Source organism: Bos mutus, chromosome 2, assembly GCF_027580195.1.
Source record: "Bos mutus isolate GX-2022 chromosome 2, NWIPB_WYAK_1.1, whole genome shotgun sequence".
NCBI lineage: Eukaryota > Metazoa > Chordata > Mammalia > Artiodactyla > Bovidae > Bos > Bos mutus.
Window position 1 is genome coordinate 63878836 of NC_091618.1, and position 23794 is coordinate 63902629.

Here is a 23794-nt window from a genome sequence, read left to right on the forward strand (position 1 = left end):
CTTAGCCTTTCCCACATGGACTGACTCAGAGAAGGAAACTCGAGTGTCCCCTCCCTGTGTGTGGCTGCTACAGCCATCAGCACCAGGGAACAGAACATTTTTATCTTCTCATACAGATAGACTCAGTTTCCATTTCTATGAAAATACGGAAGCTGAATTAAATGATCAAAGTTCCTTTCCAATTTTTTTTTTTTCCTGAAATTAGGCCTGCAAAACAAATTAGTGCTCCCCTGTGCCTAAGGAAATTTCTTTTAGTTGTTTCTGTTGCCTAAAGCATATCTCTAATCTGTTTTCCTGCCTAAGGCGGGGGGAGGGGGAGTGGCAAACAAACAAAACTAAATAAAAACAAACTCAATTGACTAAAACAAAACCACCGAATGCTCTAAGTTGCTCCTTGGAAGCCTCTGGTCTATACATCTGGGCACAGGTTATTCCTTCCTCTTGATGAAAGGTCCACCTGAATATCTCCTCCACCACCTCCCCAGGCCCCACACCCCAGTGTAGCTGACCCTCCCAGTCCATGTGGGCTCCCATACGCACCACCACCACCCATAGCTGCACTGAGATGAACAGTGTTTTCCTCCTGGATGTCTGTCCCTCCCACTACATTGAGAGCTGCCGTGTGCCTGACACTTAGGAGATGCTCAGACGCTCAGCCCTTGATTAAAAAAAAACAAGTTCTCCCTCTGGGTTGAGAGTCCTCAAAAGGACAAGTGGTAACTAGTAAGATCTGAAAAGTTAATTTGCTTAAAGGGTAACATTTGTGAACTACAAGCAAAACAAGGAACAAGGGGAGGTAATTTTCAAGCTCTGATTTTTTTTAAAGAATGTGTAATCACTTCTGAAATAAAGACCTCTCCTACAAGACCCTCACTCCCAGTAGAATCTGGGGATCTCACAGGCCTTGATGAAGGCCACCTATTTAGACAGACTTAAATTCCTTCTACCTGCAAGGGAGTCACGAAAGCTACTTCACTTCCTGATGGCTGAATGTCAAGTCGGGAACTAGCATACATGGCCCTGTCCTGAATGATGTATCCCAGTAAGACCCTGTTGAGAGGTGTGCTACCAGAGTTTCCACTTCTGCATCATCTACTGGCACATCACACGCACACAAGCAGAGCTGTGTGACCTGGAAGGTCTCTTAACTGGTCAGTACAGGGCTGGGAATAGCTGCCCACTGTCCTGCCTCAGGGTCCCCACTCTGAGCCCGACACTGTGTGGCTCCTTTAGTGGACTGGGGTGGGGCAAAAGAGACCTGCAAACGTGGTGTGAAATTCTGGAATTGATGGATCAGAAAACTCAATGAGCGGCAGAAATGCACAGGCAACAAGAGTACAAGCTCTGAAACAAACACCTGGGAGGAAATGTACAGTCCCTGGGACAGTCAGGTTCATAGAAATGAAAAGTAGACTAGTGGGGGCCAGACTGGGGGCCAGGGAGGATGGGGTGAGTGTTTAATGGGCACCAAGTCAAGGCTATGATTTTTCCAGTAGTCATGTATGGAGGTGAGAGTTGGACTATAAAGAAAGCTGAGCACTGAAGAATTGATGCTTTGGAACTGTGGTGTTGGAGAAGACTCTTGAGAGTCCCTTGGACTGCAAGGAGATCCAACCAGTCCATCCTAAAGGAGATCAGTCCTGGGTGTTCTTAGAAGGACTGGTGGTGAAGCTGAAAATCCAATACTTTGGCTACCTGATGCGAAGAACCGACTCATTGGAAAAGACCCTGATGCTGGGAAAGATTGAAGGCGGGAGGAGAAGGGGACGACAGAGGATGAGGTGGTTGGATGGCATCACTGATTCAATGGACATGAGTTTGGGTGGACTCCGGGAGTTGGTGATGGACAGGGAGGCCTGGCGTGCTGCGGTCTGTGGGGTTGCAAAGAGTCGGACACGACTGAGTGACTGAAGTTTCAGAAAGGGATGACAGAAATTTTAGGAGACAGAATACTGTTGATGACTGTACAACAATATGATGTACTTAATGCCACTGAACTATACACGTAAAAATTATTAAAATGGTAAATTTTATGTATATTTTACCACAATTGTCTTTTTATTGTTTGTTGTTGTTGTAGCTATATACCAACTGCAGTGTGGATCAGGAGAAAAAACTGCTCAGCTTAAAGTCTGAAGCCTGCCCCAAGGGAGTTAATGACCTTGGTTAAGTTGCCTTTTTCAGCCTCAGTCTAATGTATAAAATACACAGGAGATCGGTATCCTCAGGGTCATTATGAAAAAAACAAGAAAACACCTATCATGATACCTGGCTCTCAGTAAGCACTTTGCTTTCTGAATATCCCTCTGATATCCTAGAAAAATCTTGAGAGAGAAATTAGCCAAGGAGCCAAAGCTACCCCATGGCCGGGCATCGCCATCGTCAGTGTCCTCTCCTCTAACCGTCCTGCCCCAGCCTCTACCTACTAGCTCACTGGCTCATGTGCCTGCCGGCTGCCACCTCCATCTCTGAACTCGGGCACACTGGACTCCTGCAGCTTCCCCAGGTGCCCCACCCCGCCATGGGCCCATTCTCCTCTTTGCCGGGCCTGAGGCCCCAAGTCCCTCCTGCAAATACGGTCTCCTCCCTCCCCTGGCTCACGATCCTTCCCAGCACCTGCGCCTGGTGTGCAAATGTTGCTGGAGCGGGAAAGAAAGTCACTCAGCCAGCCTTAGGAAGCGTCACCTTCAGTGTGTTTATGATCACACACCAGGAGCCAGCGTTCACTCTACACTCCCAGAAATCTCTCTGCGAGGCTCCCCAGGCCCTCCCCATGCTAGCTCTCCACCAGTGACCTTACCGTATCTCCCCAGAGGCCACTGTTCACCTCCAAATCTACCAGCACCTGTGCCCGCTCCCTCCTCATCTCCTGCTCTCAGCAGAGGCCAGCCTTGCACAGATTTTGGACACCGTGCTGCCCCACCCCCATGCCCAAGAACGTCATTCTGCCGTCATCCTCTTTCTTCTGCATCATTAATCAGCCTTTAATCCCTACAGGGTCCTCTCCAACAGCACACAGACACATTCTGTTTAACCTGCATCCTAAACACACCCCCTTGGTCCCCATCTGTCCCTCTAGGCAGTGACACAAGTTCTCTGCAGGCCTGGTCATCTGGACCGGTGCCTCCCAGGCAAATTACCAGGGAATCTTGTTCAAAGGCACATCGGATGCAGCAGGTCTGGGGTGGAGCCCAGGCTTCTGTACTGCTCGGCCCCCGAGACGCTGCTCCAGCCCCAGACCCCACTCTGAATAGCAGAGTCCAGTGTTTCTTCCCTCACACTTTTATGTACGACATCCCTTCTAATCCATCCCAGCACAGCTTCAAGGAGACCCGTCCCATCAAGGTCACCAATAAACTCCACATTGCAAACTCCAATCAAAGCATTCCTTCCTCCTCACCAATCCTCTCCAGTTCTTTTAAAATGAGCTGTAGCAACTGGAACAAAACCGTGCCCAGAAGGGGAAGGCCCCTAGTGGACCACCCACAGACCCCTCTCCGTCTCCCTCGGGCCTCTGCACCCTGCACCTCTCACGGCACCTGCTGTTCCTCTGGCAGCAGTGGCACCAGCAGAGGCTCCTACCAGGCGTTCCTTCCCTACCTGGCTTCCTAGTGTTAGTTGCCCCCAGAGCTCAGTCTCCCCCTCACCTCTCTAGACTCTCCCCTCGGGGATCCCATTTGTCTCAGCAGCTTCATCGGCAGCCCCAAACTCTCAGAACACGGGCCGGAGTGCGCTCCTGACCTCCAGACTCACTCACTCCCCTCTGCCTTGTGCTGCCTCTCTCAGGGAGGGTGTCTCACAAGAATCTCAAACTTTCTCAAAGTACTTTCTCAAAGTACAACTCTTGCTACCCTGCCACGTTAAAACCTACTCCTCCTCCATTCCCCATATCCAATCATATCCAGGTCTCATCATTAAAGCCAAATACATGAGTCACCTTTGATTCCCCTTGCTCCTTCCCCAACTGAATTCATGATCAGTTCTACTGACTCCACCCAAAGCCACCTGCTTCCTCCACCTCCTCTGCCACAGCTCGGCCCGCCCACCAACTACTGACCAGTCACAACCTCCCAGTTGACCTCTTATCGCCATTTCAGCCCTCTGCAACATCTTCATGCAGTCCCTGCTGTGTGTCCACAGCCCTTTAATGGCTCAGTGTGAATGAAATCCAAACTCTCCACCCACCAGGCCCCCAAGACCGGGAGGCACCTTCCGGCCTGTGTGCCTTCTTCCAGTTTGCAGGGTCTGCCAAGTGCTGCCCTGCAGGATCCCTCTCACACACTCTCCGCTTCTCATCCTGATTTTAGGGGGACCAGAAGCAAGAAGACACACAGTACTGTCAGGAAATTGAAAAAAGGCCCTCAGGGCTGCCTGGAGCAGAAAGGGAGAGGCGGAGCCCGGCATGAGATGAAGCTGGAGAGGAAAGCGGGACCAGGGGCTCAGCAGTTTAGAGATGTTAGACCTTCTGCCGAGAGCACAGAAAAGCCTTCCAAGTGTCACAAGCAAATGGGTGACACGATTAGACTTGCCTGTTGAGGTCCTTGTAGCTATAGTGTAGAAAAGCAGAGGGGCCCAGAGTTGATGAGGAGGGGCAGGGTGGGGCCAGAAGGCCTGGCCTGAGGGAACGACAGTGGACACAGGAAAGGTGACCGGACTTTAGACCTACTTAGGAGGTTATGATATGTGAGTTATAAAGGATATTGGAGAAGGCAATGGCACCCCACTCCAGTACTCTTGCCTGGAAAATCCCATGGACGGAGGAGCCTGGTGGGCTGCAGTCCATGGGGTCGCTAAGAGTCGGACATGACTGAGCGACTTCACTTTCACTTTTCACTTTCATGCATTGGAGAAGGAAATGGCAACCCACTCCAGAGTTCTTGCCTGGAGAATCCCAGGGACGGGGGAGCCTGGTAGGCTACTGTCTATGGGGTCACACAGAGTCGGACACGACTGAAGTGACTTAGCATAGCATAAAGGATATATATTTGGTCATTCAGATAACCTAATTAAAGTGCTCATGTGTGAAAGTGTTAGTCACTCAGTGGTATCCATGGATATCCATGGATATCTTTTCGACCCCATGGATTGTAGCTCGCTAGGCGCAGAGTTTTTCTAGGGACGAATACTGGAGTGGGTTGCCATTCCCTCCTCCAGGGGATCTCCCTGACCCAGGATCAAAGCTGGGTCTCCTGCACTTCAGGCAGATTCTTTGCCAACGAGCCACCAGGGAAACCCATGCTCATGTGCAGCTGGTCTTTGTCCACAGTTTCTGGCTCACCGCTCTGACTCTTGGAATTTTCTGAGTGACGAGAGCAGGGGGAGCGTCTGTCGTTATGTCTGGTCCTGTCCTCAGTTCCTGAAACCAACTCAGAGGTATAAAGGTGAAATGATCACCTCATTGTTCACAACAAGTCCCTGAGGACCACAACTGGGGCACACCTACAAGCTGATTTTGGGGCTCCACCTCAGGACACCAGGGGAACTGACCTTGCAAAGATGGTTGGAACCTTCAGCCCCACCCCCTGATTTCTGGGGAGGTGGGGATTGGAGGCTGAATCTACCACCAGCAGCTGATGATGTGATGAGCCATGCTTATGGAACGGGACCTTGATAAAAACCCAAAAGGTGAGGTCAGGAGAATTTCCAGGTAGCGGAGCAAGTCACCATGGGAGCCTCCAAACTCCACGAGGACCCTGTCCTGTGAACCTCTTCACTTGGCTACTGATTCATACTTGCGAACATCCTCTGTGATAAAGTGGTAATTTAGTGATTAAACGGGTCTGCTGAGTTCTGTGGGCCACTTCAGCAAATTAACCAAACCCAAGCAGAGGGTTTTGAGACCCTGTAGTCGAAAGCCAGTGGGTCAGGCGTACAGATGATGACTGGGCTTGTGACTGGCATGTGAAATCCAGTCAGGGTGTTGTGGGTACCTCCAAGTTGTAGGCGGTTGGGCAGATACACAGCCTGGACCTGTGACTATGAAATGTGGCCAGTCCTGTGGGACTGAGTCCTTGACTTGTGGTGTCTGATGCTGCCTCTGGGTAGCGAGTGTCACGGGTGAGTTGATCTGCAGGACACCCTGCTGGGGTCAGAGAATTCCTCAGTGATGTGACCCCACACACACAACCCACATTGGAATTGGGTGTAGAACCAATTTTTTTAGGAGTTAAAAAATGGCACAGTTAATGAACAAATATATATAACTTGAGATTTTTAAAAGGCTTAATATGCGAGGGTGAGCAGAGGTACCCCTCTGGCTGAAATCCATCCATCCCTACGATGGGATCAACTCATGCACAGTGAATGACTGGCCACAGACCTTTTCCTGTTTTTACTAGCGGAAGGGGGTGGGAGGAAGGAGGGGGATGATGGGAGAGGCAGGATAAGAGGAGATGAAGATACTAGCTCATAAATTAGGGCAGCGGATGGGAAAGGGGCCAAAAACAGGGAGAAAGGAAAGGCAAATTGTGCTGACTTCTCCAGTCTGCCTCCTGGTGACTCTTAACAGCCTTGAACTAGGTTGGAATGAACAAAAGCAATTCTCAGAGGACTTCATTTTCTGAAATTACAGTTTAACATGATTTATGAAGCTTCTTGTTATAAATATGCTTGAGTCAAAGGATATTTGTCACATCAAAGCATTAGAATCATAGAATTTTTAAAGACAGGAAAAATATGCAGATCATTGACTCAGGCTTCTGGCTCGGGGTCCCTAAATCCTTGTCTCCACAGACAGACACTCCAGAAAGATTTCACTGAGAAACTAAAAGAATGAGGCCCTTCTCTCCAGGTGGATAATTAAAACGTGTTAGACCTTCCAAATGGCTCAGTAGGTAAAGAATCCACCTGTGAATGCAGGAATCGAAGGAGACACGAGTTGAATCCCTGGGTAGGGAAAAATTCCCCAGAGGAGGAAATGGCAACCTGCTCCAGTATTCTTGCCTGGAAAATTCCATGGACAGAAGAACCTAGCTGGCTACAGTCCCTGGGGTCACAATGAGCTGAACACAATTGAGCAGAGCAACCACAGTGTTTCAGAGAGAAATGAAGAATTGCTAGGCAAATACTGTCCAAAGATTTAAGGTAATTGGAAGAGTGGCTTTTTTTTTTTTTTACCCTGGAATGCCATAGTTTATTTACTGGTCTTAGTGTCAGGGCTCTATAAGCACTTTTTCTTGTGATTATGCCTCTTCCCTGCCCCCTTTAAAAAAAAAACAAAACTTTTTATTGTGGAAAGTTTCACACATATGTAAGGGTAGGAAGAAGTGTTTAATAAACAGCCTTGTACCCAATCACCCAGGTTCTCTGAGACTTTTTCAGCTACTTTGCCAGTGAGTTTTATGTTTAAAAAATACACAGATGATTAATGACTAATTTTATGCTGTTCATCAAGATCATCATTTTGGCAATCATTTTTAACCAATTTGTTTTAGGGTTAAAAAAAAAAAGAACTTCAGATGTTCCATTTGGTTTAGGAACTAGCAAGATTTTAATTTCTAATTTCCAAAGCTACTGAATATTTGGCTAATTAATCCTAGCATCTGATTATGAAGGACAAGAAGAAAGAACATAAAGTTTCAAGTATAACATTAAAAGTTCTAGAATAGTAATCCAGCTGCATTTTAATCTCCTGTGGTACAGACTTCAGGAAGCACATGAAACAAAACCTTCAAAAAGAAACCATTGAAGCTAGTGTCCAAGAATGCTAATGGTCCTTAAGCTTCCAAAGTGCAGTCCACTCCCACAATGCACCGGGCTGGTCTGTGTGCTGGCAGAAGCGATGGTATACTTCCAGATTAGGTACCAGGTTACCACATTTTCCAGCCTGATCATCCTCCCTTTCCCTCTCAGATCACCTGCTCTCAGGAGAAAGAGAGCGAGCTCCCAAGTTGTGAAGAGTCCTGTAGGGCGGCCACTTGGTAAGGACTGAGGCCTCCACCCAACAGCCATGTGAGTGCCCCACCCTGGGGCAGTGACCACAACCTCGGCAGAGACTCTGAACAAAAGCACCCAGCCAGGCTGTTCCCAGATTCCAGAAACTGTATGATTATGAATGTCTGTTGTTTCAAGCTGCTAAATTTGGGGCAATTTATTACACAGCACTAGAAAATTCATTCAAAAGATAAACTTTAGAGGTAGGCAGTCACACAAGGCCAAACTACTCTATTTCCTTCAACTCATATACCAAGCAAAATTACATAGCTTGGAGTATCAATATTTTAATTTGGATCAGATCGAACTTAATATTCTGTATGTTAATTCCCAATCAGTGGGCCTAAAACATACTATATTAAAATTGCCCACAAGGCACTGACAAAAGCAACAAAGAACAACAACGTACTAGCAATTACCTATTTTTTTAAGTTTTTTTTTTTTTTTTTTAATGTGGACCATTTTAAAGTCTTTATTGAATTTATTACAAGATTGCTTCTACTTTATGTTTTGGCTTTTTGACGATGCAGCATGTGAGACCTTAGCTCCCCAACCAGGGGAGCTGCATTGGAAGGATAAGTCTTAACCACTGGACCACCAAGGAAGTCCCTAACAATTATCAATTAATAACACCTGTTTCTGCATTTAGGTTTCAATTTTTCTAATGGCAAAAACTCAAAGATTTGTCTATAGCAGTAACAGAGAACACCCAGGAAAACAATAAGCACTTGCTTTTTTTTTTTTTAAGGGTAACATAAACATGAAATTGAGACCGGGTTTGCATTCTGTGGTTGCTATGGTAACCACAAGCACCTACCCTCTTTGACAAGCAGCATTCACATTCTCTTCCATTCTTCCTACTCTCACTCACCCAAAAGCTCCCACGTCCTCTTGCCTTCTTTGCCCCTCTACTTTTTGGACCATCCAAGAATATGTACATACTCACCCATATTTGTATTCACAGGAACCAAAAAATGAGGAGCAAAAGGAGACAGCTCATGGTCAAGTGTCCAAGACCAGATACTCAGCTGCCATTAGTCAGATCAGGGGGTCTGTGTGAGCAGACATCTAATGCTCAATGAATACCAGTTTCCTTCCTCCTCCTCACCTCCCCCCAGGCTTCCCGGTATGGTGAGAATAGCTTCATTTTCTCTGGTACTTGCTCAGTTCTCCTTCATTCAGACTCCTCAGCAACTTGCATTCACTTCAGAAAAACATCCAATGGGCTGTTTGTTGAGAGGTACAGGCAGCCCCCAACTTAGGAGGTAACCTACGATTTCTCAACTTTATGATAGTATAAAAGCAATATATGTTCAGTAGAAACCATACTTCAAATTTTGAATTTTGATCTTTTTCTGGGCTAGCAATATACAGTAAGATACTCTCTTGTGTGCAGACAACCTATATAGACATATCTCCCCAAAAGATATACAGATGGCCAACCAGCACATGAAAAGATGCTCAACATTGCTAATTATTATAGAAATGAAAATCAAAGCTACAATCATCTCACACCAGTCAGAATGGCCATCATTTAAAAGTCTACAAATAATAAAATGCCAGAGAGGGTGTGGAGAAAAGGGAACCCTCTTACACTGTTGGTGGGATTATACATACATTGGTGCAGTCACTATGGAAAACTGTATGGAGGTTCCTTAAAAAGCTAAAAATAGAACTACCATATGATCCAGCAATCCCACTCCTGGGCATATATCCAGAGAAAACTAATTCAAAAAGATACAGGCACTCCTATGTTCACAGCAGCACTATTAACTTCCATTAACTATTAATTTCCATGCCAAGGCATGGAAACAAGCTATATGTCCATGGGAAAATGAATGGATACAGCAGATGTGGCACATATATACAGGGGAATACTACTCTGCCATAAAAAGAATGAAATAACCTCATTTGCAGCAACATGGACAAACCTAGAGATTATCATACTAAGTGAAGTAAGACAGACAGAAAAAGACAAATACCACATGATATCAGTTATGGGGGGATCTTAAAGAATAATACAAATGAACTTATATTCAAAACAGACCCACAGACATAGAAAACAAACTTATGGTTACCAAAAGGGAGGGTGACGTAGGGGAGGGAGGGGAAGGGGAGACAAATTAGGAGGTTGGGATTAACATATATACGCGACTACATATAAAGCAGATAAACAACAAGCTCCTACTGTATAGCATAGGGTACTTATATATCCAATATCTTGCAGTAACTTTTAATGGGAAAAATCTGAAGATGAATATATATATGTAAGTATATGTGTGTGTTAGTCGCTCAGTTGTGTCCAACTCTTGCAATCCCATAGTCTGTAGCCTACTAGGCTCCTCTGTCCATAGAATTCTTAGGCAAGAATACTGGAGTGGGTAGCCATTCCCTTCTCCATATATGCATGTATATATGTGTATATATTTTTTATGTGTGTGTGTATATATATATGTATCACTGTGCTGTACACCTGAAACCAACACAACATTGTAAACCATCTATACTGCAATTAAAAAAAAAGACCCTCTCCTGTGATGATGGGCCACAGCCCCATTCAACATAGGATCATGAGGGTGAACAACTGATACAGAACAGTCCATACCCTCCAAACCCACAAAGCCAGTCTGCCTTCCACTCTGAATACAGAATTCAATAGGTTACATCAGATATTCAACACTACAAGACAGGCTTTGTGTTAGGTTATTTTTTTCCAAATGGAGGCTGAGGAGTGCTCTGAGCAGGTCTAAGGTGGACCAGAATAAGCGATGAGGTTCAGAAGTGTATTAAATGTATCTTTGACTTATGATATTTGTAACCTATGATGCGTTTACCAGGACATACCTCACCCTAAACCAAGGGCGATCTGTAATTGGAGCCAGTGAAAAGTGGGCCTCTTGCTATCACCCTGAGACAAGTTACAGCTCCCGGGCTACTTAGTACTGTCCTTCTAGGTTGTTACACTGTCTCCACATTTAGCTTTCAGAGAACAGCTCCAATTATGTTTCTAACATCCACAAATCCACTAAGTGGATAAGAATTAAGTAACTGAATGCAAAGAAGTATTGTGGGATGGGGTGATGTAGCACAAAGAATTGTCTCAACTGGGTGATTTAAAAATTTCCAGCATCTCAAGCTAATCTTGGGCCAAGGCAAGAACCTTGAATTAAGGCAAGAAATCAGAACTTTTACACTTCTTCCACCTTCTACCAAGACTCACTGAAACCAAATTTACAGCTCTAATTCTCTTTTCCTATCTTTAGATGTCCAGTCCTATATCTCCCACCACACACACACACACAATAAAGTGTCTAATTAACTTATCCCTCCACTCTTTTTCACACTAAATCTTGGGAAAGGTTCTACTCCTTTGGCAAAGTTGGGAAATCTTGCTCATATCTCAGATCAGAATACCCACTGTTTCCAGGGGAAAATAACATGAATAGAAAGGAAGGAAAGACCCAGATGGGGTCAGAAGACAGACTAGCTGTCCCAACTGAAACCACACAGAAGAGATGTGTGTCCGTGGCCTTTTTCCCACCCCAACAACCATCTACCCCCACTACCACAAACAGCACCTCAAACATTCCTTACTTTGTTTAATACTAACAAGTAGGTCAGCTATTATCACCTTTTCACAGCTGTGGACTCTGCAGCACAGAGAAAGGCAAAGCCCTGCTCAAGATCACACAGCAAATCAAGTTTCAGAATCTGGACCCTCCTGTTCTTCCCAATTTTCAATGCTACCTTTCATGCTCAGCCCATATCTGATATTCCAATGATACTGCTCCAGGTTGAAGGACCATTGCCTTAAATTGTTTGAATTCTTACATCCAAGAATCTTACTGTCGTGCTTATAACATGGGTCATTCACCCAGTGAAAAGATACCCTATCCCCTCCGATCATTAGTACCCACTATCCATCCTCAAAACCTAATCCTCCCCCCCCCCCCGCCCCGCCCCAAATGAGGTTAGGAGACCAGGACAAAGCAGAAAGTTCACTGTTCTACGAAGGTTGAGACCAAGTCACAGATAACTCCAATGAGAGCAATCAGCCAAGTCTCCCTCACTGGCAATTCTAAATGAATCCGCCAGACAGGAGAGCTTCCCTCCACAAGAATCACCTGAAAGCAACGAGGTTCATCGTTTCTAGATTTACCTGAAAAAGAACACGGATACGAGCCTGGGTGCAGCTGTTGCTGCCACTAGCCGTCTGAATCCACCACGGATGACCTCCTAGACCTACCGGGGGCGAGAAGAGAAGCACGGGCAGGTTCAGGTGCGCCCGAGGAGAAGCCGCCCAACGCCGGCCCCTCTCGGGAAGGAGCCACGGGTAGGGGCAAACTCAAGCTCGTCTGCAACACAGGACCAAACCAAGTCCGCAAAGAGACCACACGACTTCCGAAGAGCGGCCCCGGGTCAGTCCACGGCCAAGTTCCTAAAGCACTAACAAGTTTTTGCAACATTCACAGACTCGCCCAGACCACGGCAGCGACTAAGGGCCTGAGGAAGTGGACCATCCTTGGCAGGAGGCCCGAAGGGCAGGAAATGGAGGCAGAGGCCACTTGCAGGAAAAGGGAAGAAGTGGCAGGCTCGGGGGTTGGGGGGAGGGGGGAAAGGCGGGGCGCCGCCCCTTTTTCCTCGGCCCCAAGCGGGTCTGGGAGGATACCCACCCCAATCCTCGTCCGAGTAGGGCCGCCACCGCCAGGTCGCCCTTGGGCCACAGACCTGCGCGGAACTGGGAGTAGAGGCCACTGGCCCGGGACGCGCACCCGCTCCCCGCGCGCGCCCCACTTAGCCTGAGGGGGGCCCCCTGGAGCGCGGACACCCTTACCTGGGACCCGTCCCGCGCCGCCTGGCCGTCCGCACCCGCCCCTGCCCTTAAACCGGCTCCGCCCGCTTCTTCGCCTCCTCTGGGGGCCGGACCCCAGCCGGGCCCCGCCGATTTGTCATTGAGCAGCCTGCCGGCTTCCCCACCCCTGAGCGCGCGCCCGGCGTCGCCTAGGCAACCCCGCCCCTCCAGAGCGCGCCCTGCCTTCCGCTCCTGCCCGACCCCCCGGAGGCCGCGCCCCTCGCGAGCGTAGTAGCCAATCTGAAGCGGAACTTCCAAGACTAGGGCGGGAAGGGCGGGCTCGACACCCTGGCCCCGCCCACCTCCGCTTCTTCCTGTACAGGGCGGACGCGCTGCACGTGACCGCTGCTGAGGTGAAGGCATCCCAGCCGGTCTGGGGACGCTGGGTGTGGTGGCCAGGGTGTTCCCGCCGTGGGTTTAGGTCAGGGCGAGGCCAGAGCCCTGGAAAGCATAAGGGAGGGTCAGGTCTGATATAGAGAAACCAAAGTAAATCACGATGCGGCGGCGCGGGACGCGCGGACCAGGGCATCCCGAGGCGGGACCTCCGCCTGCCGCCGGGACTCGCCAGGCTGATAACACCCCATTAGCAGTAATGCGGCTGTCGGTGCCAGCAATAACTTGGCCCAGGTGACGTACAGGGGCTGGAATTCTCACCCCAGCCGTAGCCTTGATGCAGCAAGTTCAGTGGGCCGATAGGTTTTACACCCACAGTATGTCCCCGTTAAGGTCCTCCAAAGCCGGGGAACTTGTTCTTTGCATCCAAATAGGGTTTGGGTTGATTTTCCTAACCGCCCATTCCTAGAGCTGAGTCCTACCCTCACTCCACTTGCCTCCGTAGGATTTTTGGCCCCACTGGTCCCACAAAAACCTCACGGCATGTCCATCACACACCCTATAGCAATTACTTGTTTAAATGACCGCTTAAAGGTTCGTCTAGTCAAGGCTATGGTTTTTCCTGTGGTCATGTATGGACTGTGAAGAAGGCTGAGTGCCGAAGAATTGATGCTTTTGAACTGTGGTGTTGGAGAAGACTCTTGAGAGTCCCTTGGACTGCAAGGAGATCCAACCAGTCCATTCTGAAGGAGATCAGCCCCTGAGGTTTCTTTGGAAGGAATGATGCTAAAGCTGAAACTCCAGTACTTTGGCCACCTCGTGCGAAGAGTTGACTCATTGGAAAAGACTCTGATGCTGGGAGGGATTGAGGGCAGGAGGAGAAGGGGAAGACAGAGCATGAGATGGCCATTGGATGGCATCACTGACTCGATGGACGTGAGTCTGAGTGAACTCCGGGAGTTGGTGATGGACAGGGAGGCCTGGTGTGCTGCGATTCATGGGGTTGCAAAGAGTCGGATACGACTGAGCGACTGATCTGATCCATAATCTCTAGGGATGGAAACTATCTCTTGTTCAATTTTATATCCACAGTAGCTAGCATCGGTATAATTAATTCTTTCCTTACTGATAATTATACATCAGGGTGCTGTGTGTATTATGAGAGGCTTTGTGCTGTGATTAAATTGCTATGTATAAGCAACAAACAGATTCAGACAGTCTATCAAGAGCTGAAGCAAAAAGCACAGAAGCTTTTACTTAGTCTTTAAGGGGCTTAACAACAACAAAATGTCATGAGACTATCCTAGTGTTACCCTACTATCTTAAGTAGTCTGTTTTGTCCTTCTCATACACATTAGTCTTATATGTGTGTGTGTGTGTTGCTCAGTCGTGTCCGACTCTTTGTGACCCTCATGGACTGTAGCCCACCAGGCTCCTCTGTCCATGGAATTCTCCAGGCAAGAATACTGGAGTGGGTTCCCATTTCCTTCTCCATAAAGTCTTATTTTGCCTGCTCATTATATGACAGAAATTCTGCTGGATGCTATGAGGGATAAGGTAGGAGACTTCACAAAAAGGATAAAGATAATAATACTAAGTGAAGTAAGTCAAAGACAAATGCCATATGATATCACTTTTATATGTGGAATCTAAATTTGTGACACAATTGAACAGAAACAGACATAGAGAACAGATTTGTGGTTGCCAAGGGGATGGAGTGGGAGTTTGGGGTTAGCAGATGCAAAGAATTATATACAGAATGGATAAACAGCAAAGGTCCTGCTGTATAGCAAGGGAACTATAGTCAATATCGTGTGATAAACCATAATGGAAAAGAATACGAAAAAAAATGTATACACCTGCATAAATGAGTCAGTTTGCTGTACAGTAGAAATTAAAACAATGTTGTAAATCAACTGTCCTTCAATAAAATAAATTTTAAAATAAAAAAATTTTAAAAACAGAAGCTGTCTAGTGTTTATAACCCAGAAGGGGAATCAGATGCAAACTTTTCCTATAAAGTAATGACTAAGCGCACAGGTTTAGAATCAGGAAGCATAGATTCAGAGGAAAGCTCTATCACAGAACTAGCAGTGACGTAATTAGGAAGTTAGCCTCTGGACCCTGCAGACGTGAGGATATAAATGTGATTACTTGTACAGCTCTCAGTACAGTGCCAGGGACTTGATGAGTGCTTAACAAACATTAGCTTCAACCGTGATGGCCACCAAAGGCCAAGACGTACTACTACTAAGTCATTTCAGTCGTGTCTGACTCTGTGTGACCCCATGGACTGCAGCCCACCAGTCTCCCCCATCCCTGGGATTCTCCAGGCAAGAACACTGGAGTGGGTTGCCATTTCCTTCTCCAATGCATGAAAGTGAAAAATGAAAGTGAAGTCGCTTAGTAGTATCCAACTCCTATCGACCCCATGGACTGCAGCCTACCAGGCTCCTCCATCCATGGGATTTGCCAGGCAAGAGTACTGGAGTGGGTTGCCATTGCCTTCTCCCCCAAGATGTACATTCAAGGCTATTATAGGACCCTTTAGGAAGAGCTGTCTCACAGAGGACACAGCCGGGGAACACATCCTACCGGGGATGAGCTCTGAGAGGTAACCTGCCTTGGAAGCTCTGAGACTGTTCCTGTCAGGTCTCAGGGGATTCCCTTGTCTGCTGAGCTTCTCCTGAGGGAACCCTGACTCCCCACATGCCAGGGGCCTGAACAGCAGGGATACAAGATCCCCAACAGGACCCTAAAGGTCACTCTCAGCTACAGAAAGAACATTCTAGATGCTCTCCCACCCCCACACCCCCCGCCCAAAAGCATCAGTTGAGTGTTGTGTGAGTCTTGAGCACCGTCTGACGTATATTTGCACTTCTCCTTCCCAGGTGCTGGGGAGCCTTGACCTTCCAACTCCCTGTGCTTGAGTGACACTATGTCCCGAGTTCTCCGAAGTGATTTGGAAGTGAAAGTGACACACAGATCATTTTGGGTTGGAGAATTTCTCAGTGAGAGACCCATCTCTATAGCCTTGGGAATGTCTGGGAGTGTGGCTGCTCCATCAGCCCAGGCCCCTGCAATGAGAGCAGCCCCTGCCCCACCCCCTGACCCCCAACCCCAACCTGCAATGAACATTTAGCGTGGCTGAGAAATAAACCTTTGTGGCTTGAAGGCACTGAGAGCTGCTGGGTGTTTGTTGGCTGCAAAGCTTAGCCTCCTCTGACTGATGCCAGGCCTTGATGTGTACCAAGCTAGGGGTGTACTGGCGGACGACTGAGACGAGAGAACCAGTGAACAGACAAGCGACTGGAGAATCCCAGATAATTCTAATTTAAATTAGATAACCAAATAATAAACTAAGTTAGATAATTAAATAACTCTAATTTAGAGTGAGTGATCAAGAAAAGTTCCTCTCAGGAGGTGACATTTTAGCTAGGACCTGAAGGATGCAAAGGAATCAATCCCAGGAAAGGTTGGGAGTGAGGGGAAGGAGAAACTGTTTTGAGAATAATAAGCTACACAAACTCCTAAGGCAGAAAAAAGTGTGGTCCTTTTGATAACAGACGGGAGGGTGGAGAGAAAGCCGTGGGCCAGGAGGGAAGTGAGACCACGAGAGGGCAGAGGGAGGCAGGGGCGTCCAGGTTATACGGAGACTGAATTTATTCCAACTGTGACACGAAGCCACTGAGGAGTTTCAAGCCCAGAGGGTGACATGCTTTGATTTAGATTCTGGAAAGACCACTCTCACTGCTGTGTAGAGGATGGGCTATAAGGAGCAGATGTGGGCATGGGGGTTAGAAGGCTGTTACAGGGGTCCAAACAAAGTGAGGTCCACAGGCCCAGAGGTGGAAAGAGAAATCTGCCCTCAGGAAACTTGGGGAGACCGAAGGAGGAAGGGAGCAAAAGCACTGAAGACTAAAAAGAAGATCCTCCTGCCAACTCCCAGAAAAAGCAGAGGCAAGGCTGGAAGTTGGGACCCCCAGAGGTTGACCCCAGGGAGACGGGTGCTCAAAAGCCAGGCAGAAGGAGGGAGGCTGTGGATCGAGCAGCTGGCCTATTTCCTAGAACATAAGCCAGCAGAGCTTATGTTCTGCCATGAGCTGCCGTGTTACATAAATAGATGGTATTAGAAAGAGTCTGACAGCATCCTGGTGGGCCCTGGATACTTGGTGACCACTTCCACTAGAAAAAGAGTGGAACCGCTGAGCTGTAGATGGTGAGGAGCCATTCTCACCTACTGAAGGTTACAGGAAGAATCTACTGTAAAAGCAAAACCAAACAAGGGTTCATCTCCAGCATTCACATCATCTTTCCTCTCTCTGTTTCCTCAGCTCTCAATGCCCTGCGCTTCCTGCTACCTCATCCTCTTCTCAGGAACAGGTCTCAGGGGCTCATTTGCATGCAGGAATAAATGACCAAAGACTGCTCCGCGGGTACCCACTCCTTCCTGGGGGTTTGCATAGTCTAAAACCAAAAGCTGAAGTCTTAGTCTTAGGGGAGGACCAGAGATCTTTAGTTTACACAACAAGGATGGAGTGACTTACCCCTCCCTGGGAAAAGATTTAAGCTCCTGGGTTCTCATTCAAGGTGCCAGTAATGCATTTTTGGGATCCTTTTCCAAAGCCTGGGGAGTAGTCCCAAGCCTTCTTGCCCTTGTAGCCTTCTGCTGGCAGCTACCAACAAAAGTCCCTGGCGCTTGCTTGTTCCCAAATGTATTCAAAATCTTGACTTGCGCGTTCAATTTAGTTCCTGTCATTGAAAAAGACTTCTCAGGTGTGATCTCTACCACTTTTGCCAAGTATTTTATCTAGAACCTCTCTTTCCCCATTACCACTTTCCTATGTGGTCTCTACAGCTCCAGCCCAGTTGCAGGAACTAACCAGGTGTCCCAGGAATTGCTCTGCAGGGAATTAGCTAGGGGAGATGTTTTCATCTTCCAGGAGAAATTAATCCACATGGGAAACATGTTAGAAAAAACTGATTCCTTGCTATTTTGAATAGTTGAATCAGTTGCACTTATCTTTCTGCCATCACAGCTTACCATGAGCTAGCTCCCTAGAAATGAAGACAAGTTTGTCTTGTCATTAAGTAATGTCTTCATCATTATGACTAAACCCCACCACATGCCAGCTCACGCTCTCCGCTTCCAACTTTGTGGACACGTGCTCTGTGCTTCTGAAACTGCACAGAAAACCACTGCCAAGATCCAGTACTGACCTCCAGGTAACCAGAGAAAAACCCCTGGAGAGTGAGTGCTGCTAGGCCCACAAGGGTGAGGAGAAAATGAGATCCAAGTGCCTGCATCCTGTGCTGAGCTCGATCCGCCACGGTCTCCCAGGAAGCCAGCCCCCTCTCACAGGATGAACATGCCCTGCCTCTCTCCCAGCCCAGACATTCTCCTGATCTGCATGAGACCCATGGAGCTAGCCAGCTCTGGGCAGCTAGGCATGCAGACAAGGACACGAGGACACCAAAACCTGAGTTAGGAAGAGGGATGAGGAAATAAGTGATGTCAGCTGTGTAGGGGAGCAAACTTTGCCAACCCAAAATGTGTCTCTTTGGCTTGAAGATTATTTTGAGCTAAAAACAGTCAAGGCCAAAGACTCTGACCCTCCCCCTAACTGCTTAAAAGAACTTAGATAGGGCTTCCCTGGCGGTTCAGGGGTTAAGAATCTGCCTTGCAATGCAGGGGACAGTGGTTCGATCCCTGGCCCAGGAAGATCCCACATGCCACTGGGCAACTAAGCCCGTGCACCACAATTACCAAGCCTGTGCTCTAGAGCCCGTGAACCGCAACTACTGAGCCGCAACTACTGAGCGCCCACTACGTGGTGCAACTACTGAACCCCACGTGTCCTAGAGCCTGTGAACCACCACAGTGCACACAGCCTGTGCACCGCAACTCGAGAATAGCCTCAAGGCACCACAACTAAAGAAAGCCCACCTGCAACAATGAAGACTCAGCATGGCCAAAAAAAAAAAACAACTCAGATGGAGGAGGACCTGTTGCAGGATGACCCACCGCTATAGAAAAACACAGAACAGAGGACTTCTGCATCCCTATGTCACTGCACAGCTCAGCAGACATTTGTTTACCAAACATTTGCTCGTTTCATCTTCCTAGAAACTATACCTTCCTCCTCTCTGAAGTCCCCACCCTACCCCTTCTCCTCTAGAAAGGCTAACCCTCAACTACCTAACTTGTTCTGGGGCTCCACGTGCTTAGAGAGGCCCTGAATGTATGTAATTAAATTTCATTTCTCTTGCTAATCTCTCCCTTGTCTAGTTAACTCTTAGACCAACCAGAACCTAGAAGGGCCAAGGAAAGTCTTTCCTCCCTAGCAGCTCAATGCCTTCCAGGGGCCTGCGCTGCGGAGCCTGTCCTTTGCTCTCTCATGCCCTTTGCTGTGGCCTATGGGGCTGCTATTCCTCACTTTATAGATGAGGACCTTGGGCCTCAGGAGCCCACAGGACCAAAGGGAAGAGCCAGGCTTGGTGCTTGGCCTTGACTGGCTCTGTTCTTGCCCTAGTGCAATCACAGCAATCCTGGTGAGGGGCCCCCCTCCTCTCTACTCCCACCCCCCAACCGCTGCCCCAGCAGTGTGATCCAGGGAACCCCAGGCCTTTTCGTTACCACCTGCCTGCTCCTGGGAGAGGGGCGGAACTGCACTTCAGCCCCTGCCCCAGCAGCTGGGGAGGGGCCCCACAGTCAACCTGCTCTTGCAGCCACTGTCACTCTGCCCCTCCCACCCATAAATGCCAATCCCCCACCCCTCCCCCGCCATGACTTTTTCATGGAACAAGACTTTTTTAACATGTTTTTCTTTTTTATGGATAGCCCCATCTCTTCCCTGCAGCTGTTCCAGAAAGCAGGACAAGGCTACCAGGTCAGAGGTCTGAGGGATGTGGGGTGACTGGCAGGGGATAAGGGACCCCTGAGCCGGGAGACTCTTGCTTTTGAAAGAAAGCTGACTATTATCAGCAGAATCACCCCCAGCCCCGAGTCTCTCCTCCAGAAGCAAGACCATCAAAATATTACAATGTCTGCTGCAGGAAACCTGGGTGTGGGCCCTGGTCTCAGCATGGCCAAAAAAACAACATTTCTGGGCTGGGGCTTGGGGAACAAGTCCCTTTTCTAGCATCCATTTTTCTGGGGAGTTTTAATTCTTTACAATGGCCAAGAAGAAACTGGGTAGACAGGATCACAATTAAAGCGGCAATGAGGTGAGTATGGCCCCAGGGCTGTAAAGCTGCAGGCTCCCAGGGAGGCTGGGCCCCCAGTGGGACGGTGAGAAGAAGATGGCAAGAGTCACACTCCCAGGACCTCCTTCCAAAACCCACGCAGGAGGCAAATCCAGCCACAATGGGTGACACTCGGGCCAGAATCCGTAGGAAGTAACCTAGGGGGCTGTGCAGACCCCCTGCACACAGGAAGGGCCAAGCAGCCTGAGGCCAGATTCCTGCCCTCTGCCCCTTGGGCCACTGCCCTCACCTTAGACAGGCAGGAGATGAGGCCCAGAGCTCAGGAAGCCACAGGGGTGGATTTGAGGCCATGGGGAGCCTCTCAACTGAGACTGGGGCCTGCCCTGCCCCTCAGCTCTTCAGGCGAGCACATCACCAGGTCCGGGGCTGACTGGTTCACAACACCCTTTGGCATCTTTCATGGAGCACACTCCAAGGGGGAGGTGAAATTTCCTATTCACAGGTAGGTCAGTGAGGTTCAGAGTTCAAACCAGCTGTGCCTCACAAGTCCACACACTCTTTATCCCAGTCCCATGGCAGCAAGGCTCTGTGACCTTGGCCAAGTCACCTCCCCTCTCTGGATCTTGGTTTCCTCTGTCTGGTGACAGTCCCAAGTCTGCCGAGCACCTGCTATGGGCCAGAGCTCTGCCAGACACCAGCTGTCAGGGAACAGTGTCTCTCACGTCCTCTGCTCTCACCCCTCCCGTGGGGGTGCCCACACAAGGTGGACACCACTCCTTTGGCAGAGCCAGCTCAGCTCCCTGCTGCTGAGGCCTCCCAAGACTCCTGGCCCCGCAATGTTCTGCTCCCATCTCATCACAGCCTGAAGTCTTCTCTAGGAGCTTTGTTAGAGGAGTTGCTGCCATCTAAACGCAAGGCTAGACAATCTCTCCCCATATGACCTGGTGCTGAAACATGGGAGATCAGGTCCTTTGGTTCACTGGAGGTCTGATGGCTGTTGTCAGCCACTCACATTTAAATATTAATTCCTTTAGTCCCTCCTACAGCTGAGATGTTAAACATCAAAGTGCCTGCTACAATGAAATGCTCGTTAACTAATGAATGGATGGATAGGAAGATGGATGGACGTGTGGGTGGGTAGATGGATGGGAGGATGGGTGGATGGATAGATGGATGGGTAGATGAGTAGATGGCTGGATGGTGAATAGATGGATGGATGGGTGGATGGGTAGATGAATGGATAAGCAGATGGATGGATGAGTGGATGAATGTGTGGATGGGTAGATGGATGGATGAACAGACAGTTGAGTGGATGGACAGGTGGGCAGATGGCTGGGTGTGTGGGTGGGTGGATGGATGGGAGGATGGGTGGATGAATGGATGGATGGGTAGATGGGTGGGGATAGATGGGCAGGTAGTTGAGTAGATGGAAGGGTAGATGAGTAGATGGATGGATGGATGCAAGAATGGATGGGTGGATGGAAGGATGGATAGATGAGTGAGTGGACAGATGGATGGGTGAGTGGACGGATGGGAGGATGGATGAATGAATGGGTGGCTGAGTGGATGGATAGGTGGGTAGATGGGTGGGAGGATGGATGGATGAGTGGATGGATGGGTAGATGGATGGATGAACAGATAATTGATTGGGTGGATGGACAGATGGGCAGATGGCTGGGTGTGTGGGTGGGTGGATGGATGGGAGGATGGGTGGATGGATGGGAGGATGGGTGGATGAACGGGTGGATGGGTAGATGGGTAGATGGATGGATAGATAGATGTGTGGGTAGATGAGCAGATGGATGGATGGATGGATGGGAGGATGGTTGGGTGGATGGAGGGATGTGTAGATGAGTGGGTGGACAGATGGATGGGTGAGTGGATGGATGGGAGGATGGGTGAATGAATGGGTGGCTGGGTGGATGGATAGGTGGATAGATGGGTAGGAGGATGGATGGATGGGTGGATGGGTAGATGGATGGATGAACAAACAGTTGATTGGGTGGATGGACAGGTGGGCAGATGGCTGGGTGTGTGGATGAGGGAATGGAGGAATTGGAGGAATACGATTAGGAGGCTCCACAATGAGAGAGTGCCATTCACTGAACTGGAGACACCCTGATGAGGCAGGTGTGAGGTGGTGGACACAAGAGAAGGGCAGCCAGAGGGTTGTCTGGAGGTGTTGAGATTACAGGCAAGAGACAGAGAAGACACATGACAGAGAAGGCACATGCAGCGACCAGCATGCCAGATCGGGAACACAGACCCCCAACGTTTCAACAGTGGCAGTCCTCCACTGCAGACCCTGCGTGGCACACACAGCAGCATGGCCTGCGGCCCATCTTACTCATACCTAGTGATTAGGGCCCCTGCTGTCGGCCTTGTCAACTCACATGGGGTGGTGGCTTGACCCAAGGCCACCACATATGTCTCAGCAGAGCTGTGACAGGCTGGGCCCAGGCTTTGATGACCAATGGCAGCAGGCCCCTGATCTGGAACACCCAGAGCATCCGTTCACTTGCCCCTCCCTCAGTGGACAAAGTCCCAAGACTACTAAGGCTGCAACATCAACTAGAGATGCAATATTGGGGGCATATCGATACTACAAATCATTCATTGGTGAAATTCAAAATCAGCTACGCATCTTGTATTTTCACTTGCAAAATGCGACAATGCTACCCAAGCCCAGGGGTCTCTGGGTGGGCAGATCTCAATGGTCCACACCCACCAATGTTGTCAAAGCCCCGGCTGCAAGGTTTGCTGAGAAGGCAGGCCTGGACAGAGTGACTCGCTCCCAGGGCATGCAAGAACCCCCCCAGCAAGGATAGCAGGGTTCAGTGAGATGGTGTGCGGCAGCCCTACCCCTCAGGAAGGTGGGTGCAGGGAGGCACCTCCAGGTCTTATCCAATCCCAGCCCCTCCTCTAAGACTAACTCTCCTGGATTCAGGCCTCTCTGATCTGTGCACACATTTTCACCACCAATTGCATGGCTCCTTGTACTCTTCTGCTGTCCTTTAGGTTGGAGAAGCCCCAACTGAAATCATTAGACCCCAGAAGACTGAGTGCCTGATGCTACAGCCCAGAGTGATGCGCTGAAGCCAGCTCTCAGTCAGAACGTAAGGCTGACTTATATCCTGGCCTGCAGCAGAGGGACCTCAAGCAAGACATGTCAGGGCTCTGAGCCTCAGTTTTCCTGTCTGCAGGAGAGTCAGCTAACACAAGTAACACAAGATATGGGGTAGAGGGGAGAGTTAAATAACACAATGCAGAGAGCTCGCTGCCAATCCGGCCTGTAGGAGGCCTTGGTTCACATCCATTTCCTATATTTTGTTTTGAATTAATTTATTATTTTTTAACTGTGGTAAAATACACACTATAGGGGACTTTCCTAGTGGCCCAGTGGTTAAGTCTCTGCCTTCCCAAGAAGCAGGTATGGGTTTGCTCTCTGGCTGGGGAACTAAGATCTCACAT

At 48.8% G+C, this 23794-nt stretch overlaps 1 protein-coding gene across 7 annotated transcripts in view; it reads right to left on the bottom strand.

The window, feature by feature from the left end:
• Positions 1-23794, bottom strand: part of RALB (RAS like proto-oncogene B) — a 75214-nt gene that overhangs the window by 35413 nt on the left and 16007 nt on the right. The window contains exon 1 of one of the 7 annotated variants that reach the window (XM_070389202.1): positions 12767-12922. The exons of 4 other annotated variants lie outside the window; for them this stretch is intronic. The gene's annotated coding sequence lies outside the window, so the exon portion shown is untranslated. Of the gene's footprint in view, positions 1-12091; positions 12156-12178; positions 12388-12766; positions 12923-23794 lie in introns of those variants that run through there. 2 more of the 7 variants (XM_070389229.1, XM_070389226.1) reach the window with 2 other exon arrangements.